Source organism: Magallana gigas, chromosome 9 (assembly GCF_963853765.1).
Source record: "Magallana gigas chromosome 9, xbMagGiga1.1, whole genome shotgun sequence".
Classification (NCBI taxonomy): Eukaryota; Metazoa; Mollusca; class Bivalvia; order Ostreida; family Ostreidae; genus Magallana; species Magallana gigas.
In genome coordinates, this window is record NC_088861.1 from 37,573,565 (window position 1) to 37,579,564 (window position 6,000).

The window sequence follows — 6,000 nt, forward strand, 5'->3', positions numbered from 1 at the left end:
CTGATTAAAAATATGCAAACGAAATCGTACAAAAAAATGATTCAAAATTAGTGGCTTATTTTTATGCGTTGGAATGTAATTTTGAGATGAAACAAAAATATTGTTCAATTACCTGGTGCAGAACTGTCCCCTTCTGAAATAAAATAAAAGCAATTGTAAATGTTGATCACATTGATATTATTTTAATTTTTTAAAACTATAGCGAATGGAGCAGTACATTTATTTATACAGTTTAAGGATCGTCAGCATACAATTTATATGCGTCAAATAAGAGAAAAGATACATCTACCTTTGCTTTCTCCTGGATAATTACCATCTTCCAATAAGTGTTGTCCTGGTTAAAAGAAATTTCATATTTCAAAAAGTTTAAATGAGAAACGATATTTAATATCTTAAATCTTAAAATAGATATGAATGTAAATTTGCTGAGAACCAATCTTCCTTAAGAAAATATTTGCGTTTTCAAGTTTACTAAATAAGCATTTAAATTGTTTTAAAGTTAATTGCAGCGGAGTTTACGAGTGTTTTGACCCCTTATTAAGGAGCCCGCTCTTTTTTCCTGACTTTGTCGGAAAGAACATTTGGTTCTCGAACACTTTTGTTATATACGTTGAAACAAAATATCAACTGATAAAAATATGCAAACGAAATCGTACAAAAAATTTGATTAAAAATTAGTAGCTAATTTTTATGCGCTGGAATGTAATTTTGAGATGAAACAAAAATATTGTTTTATTACCTGGTGCAGAATTGTCCCCTTCTGAAATAAAATAAAAGCAATTGTAAATGCTGATCACATTGATATTATTTTTATTTTTTAAAACTATAGCGAATGGAGCAGTATATTTATTCATACAGTTTATGGATCATCAGCATACAATTTATATGTGTCATATAAGAGAAAAGATACATCTACCTTTGCTTTCTCCTGGATATTTACCATCTTCCAATAAGTGTTGTCCTGGTTAAAAGAAAAATTCATATTTCAAAAAGTTTAAATGAAAAACGATATTTAATATCTTAAATCTTAAAATAGATATGAAAGTTAATTTGCTAAGAACCAATCTCCCTGCAAAAAATATTTGCATTTTCAAGTTTACTTAATAAGCATTTAAATTGTTTTAAAGCTTAAATTGTTTTAAAGCTCTTTGCAGCGGAGTTTACGAGTGTTTTAACCACTTATTAAGGAGCCCGCTCTTTTTTTCCTGACTTTGTCGGGAAGAACATTTGGTTCTCGAACACTTGTATTATATACGTTGAAACAAAATATTAACTAATAAAAATAAGCAAACGAAATCGTACAAAAAAATGATTAAAAATTAGTGGCTTATTTTTATGCGTTGGAATGTAATTTTGAGATGAAACAAAAATATTGTTCAATTACCTGGTGCAGAACTGTCCCCTTCTGAAATAAAAAAAAACCAATTGTAAATGTTGATCACATTGATATTATTTTAATTTTTTAAAACTATAGCGAATGGAGCAGTACATTTATTTATACAGTTTAAGGATCGTCAGCATACAATTTATATGCGTCATATAAGAGAAAAGATACATCTACCTTTGCTTTCTCCTGGATAATTACCATCTTCCAATAAGTGTTGTCCTGGTTAAAAGAAATTTCATATTTCAAAAAGTTTAAATGAGAAACGATATTTAATATCTTAAATCTTAAAATAGATATGAATGTAAATTTGCTGAGAACCAATCTTCCTTAAGAAAATATTTGCGTTTTCAAGTTTACTAAATAAGCATTTAAATTGTTTTAAAGTTAATTGCAGCGGAGTTTACAAGTGTTTTGACCCCTTATTAAGGAGCCCGCTCTTTTTTCCTGACTTTGTCGGAAAGAACATTTGGGTCTCGAACACTTTTGTTATATACGTTGAAACAAAATATCAACTGATAAAAATATGCAAACGAAATCGTACAAAAAATTTGATTAAAAATTAGTAGCTAATTTTTATGCGCTGGAATGTAATTTTGAGATGAAACAAAAATATTGTTTTATTACCTGGTGCAGAATTGTCCCCTTCTGAAATAAAATAAAAGCAATTGTAAATGCTGATCACATTGATATTATTTTTATTTTTTAAAACTATAGCGAATGGAGCAGTATATTTATTCATACAGTTTATGGATCATCAGCATACAATTTATATGCGTCATATAAGAGAAAAGATACATCTACCTTTGCTTTCTCCTGGATATTTACCATCTTCCAATAAGTGTTGTCCTGGTTAAAAGAAAAATTCATATTTCAAAAAGTTTAAATGAAAAACGATATTTAATATCTTAAATCTTAAAATAGATATGAAAGTTAATTTGCTGAGAACCAATCTTCCTTAAGAAAATATTTGCATTTTCAGTTTTACTTAATAAGCATTTAAATTGTTTTAAAGCTCTTTGCAGCGGAGTTTACGAGTGTTTTAACCACTTATTAAGGAGCCCGCTCTTTTTTTCCTGACTTTGTCGGGAAGAACATTTGGTTCTCGAACACTTGTATTATATACGTTGAAACAAAACATTAACTAATAAAAATAAGCAAACGAAATCGTACAAAAAAATGATTAAAAATTAGTAGCTAATTTTTATGCGTTGGGATGAAATTTTGAGATGAAACAAACATATTGTTCAATTACCTGGTGCAGAACTGTCCCCTTCTGAAATAAAAAAAAAACAATTGTAAATGTTGATCACATTGATATTATTTTAATTTTTTAAAACTACAGCGAATGCAGAGGTACATTTATTCATACAGTTTATGAATCGTCAACATACAATTTATATGCGTCATATAAGAGAAAAGATACATCTACCTTTGCTTTCTCCTGGATTATCATCATTTTTCAATAAGCGTTGTCCTGGTTACAAGAAAAATTCATATTTCAAAAAGTTTAAATGAAAAACGATTATTAATATCTTAAATCTTAAGATAGATATGAAATTTAATTTGCTGAAAACCAATCTCCCTAAAGAAAATATTTGCATTTTCAAGTTTACTTAATAAGCATTAAATTGTTTTAAAGTTATTTGCAGTTCAGTTAACGAGTGTTTTGACCCCTTATTAAGGAGCCCGCTCTTTTTTTCCTGACTTTATCGGAAAGAACATTTGGTTGTCGAACACTTGTCTTATATACGTTGAAACAAAATATCAACTGATTAAAATATGCAAACGAAATCATACAAAAAAAATGATTAAAAATTAGTGGCTTATTTATATGCGCTGGAATGTAATTTTGAGATGAAACAAAAATATTGTTCAATTACCTGGTGCAGAATTGACCCCTTCTGAAATAAAAAAAAAACAATTGTAAATGTTGATCACATTGATATTATTTTAATTTTTTAAAACTACAGCGAATGCAGAGGTACATTTATTCATACAGTTTATGAATCGTCAACATACAATTTATATGCGTCATATAAGAGAAAAGATACATCTACCTTTGCTTTCTCCTGGATAATTACCATCTTCCAATAAGTGTTGTCCTGGTTAAAAGAAAAATTCATATTTCAAAAAGTTTAAATGAAAAACGATATTTAATATCTTAAATCTTAAGATAGATATGAAAGTTAATTTTCTGAGAACCAATCTTCCTTAAGAAAATATTTGCATTTTCAAGTTTACTTAATAAACATTTAAATTGTTTTAAAGTTAATTGCAGCGGAGTTGACGAGTGTTTTGACCCCTTATTAAGGAGCCCGCTCTTTTTTCCTGACTTTATCGGAAAGAACATTTGGTTCTCGAACACTTGTGTTATATACGTTGAAAAAAAATATCAACTGATAAAAATATGCAAACGAAATCGTACAAAAAATTTGATTAAAAATTAGTAGCTAATTTTTATGCGTTGGAATGTAATTTTGAGATGAAACAAAAATATTGTTTAATTACCTGGTGCAGAATTGTCCCCTTCTGAAATAAAATAAAAGCAATTGTATATGCTGATCACATTGATATTATTTTTATTTTTTAAAACTATAGCAAATGGAGCAGTACATTTATTCATACAGTTTATGAATCTTCAGCATACAATTTATATGCGTCAAATAAGAGAAAAGATACATCTACCTTTGCTATCTCCTGGATAATTACCATCTTCCAGTAAGTGTTGTCCTGGTTAAAAGAAAAATTCATATTTCAAAAAGTTTAAATGAAAAACGATATTTAATATCTTAAATCTTAAGATAGATATGAAATTTAATTTGCTGAAAACCAATCTTCCTTAAGAAAATATTTGCATTTTCAATTTTACTTAATAAGCATTAAATTGTTTTAAAGTTATTTGCAGTTCAGTTAACGAGTGTTTTGACCCCTTTTTAAGGAGCCCGCTCTTTTTTCCTGACTTTGTCGGAAAGAACATTTGGTTCTCGAACACTTGTGTTATATATGTTGAAACAAAATATCAACTGATAAAAATAAGCAAACGAAATCGTAAAAAAAATTGATTAAAAATTAGCAGCTAATGTTTATGCGTTGGAATGTAATTTTGAGATGAAACAAAAATATTGTTCAATTACCTGGTACAGAATTGTCCCCTTCTGAAATAAAATAATAGCAATTGTAAATGCTGATCACATTGATATTATTTTTATTTTTTTAAACTATAGCGCAGCAGTACATTAATTCATACAGTTTATGAATCGTCAACATACAATTTATATGCGTCATATAAGAGAAAAGATACATCTACCGTTGCTTTCTCCTGGATAATTACCATTTTCCAATAAGTGTTGTCCTGGTAAAAAGAAAAATTCATATTTCAAAAAGTTTAAATGAAAAACGATTATTAATATCTTAAATCTTAAAATAGATATGAAAGTTAATTTGCTGAAAACCAATCTTCCTTAAGAAAATATTGGCATTTTCAATTTTACTTAATAAGCATTAAATTGTTTTAAAGTTATTTGCAGTTCAGTTAACGAGTGTTTTGACCCCTTATTAAGGAGCCCGCTCTTTTTTCCTGACTTTGTCGGAAAGAACATTTGGTTCTCGAACACTTGTATTATATACGTTGAAACAAAATATTAACTGATAAAAATAAGCAAACGAAATCGTACAAAAAAATGATTTAAAATTAGTGGCTTATTTTTATGCGTTGGGATGAAATTTTGAGATGAAACAAACATATTGTTCAGTTACCTGGTGCAGAATTGTCCCCTTCTGAAATAAAATAAAATAAAAGCAACTGTAAATGTTGATCACATTGATATTATTTTTATTTTTAAAACTATAGCGAATGGAGCAGTACATTTATTCATACAGCTTATGAATCGTCAACATACAATTTTATGCTTAGGCGAGCTCCCAAAAATAGCGCCACTGGCGCAAAACAACATATTAAAAGGTTTCACTTTAAAATTTGGACTACCTATCCTGCAATTTAGTAGTCATATCTCTAATAGTTTCTGAGATCAGCTCTGCACAAAATGGATCGTAATTTTTTTTCAAAAATCAGCCGTTAATGATAAACGGTTGTAACGACAACAAAACTATTATTGAAAGATAAAATTTCGATCACGTCTCATCATAAGTGAAAAAAAATGTTCGAAATTGGTCGAGAAGATTTTGAAAAATCGCGTGCACAAAATCTGGGCAAAAAAAAGAAGGAACAGAACGAAAAATTAAAATCTTACGTTGGAAACGGAATACATTCATAAGAAACAGTACGAAAACAATAAGGTCTTACGTTGGGAACGGAAAGCCTAAATTATAATCTAACAAATAGTATGAAAAATGTCAGTGAGCATGTGACCGAGTGGAATATCGTATTTGCTGATAAGGTTGTTATATCGACCAGATAACTTACAAAAAAATGACTACAACAAGACAGTTGATAGTCCTGTTCTATCAACTTGTTTGTTAGTAGTTTGTATCGCCTTAGAAACTGTTCATACGAACAGAATGCCGCCCTTGCGTATCGAATTTACTGAGAGACAAAAACATCTTATGCAGTTGAGTAAGGTATAAGAAAGAAAGGTTTACTTTAGAAAAATTGA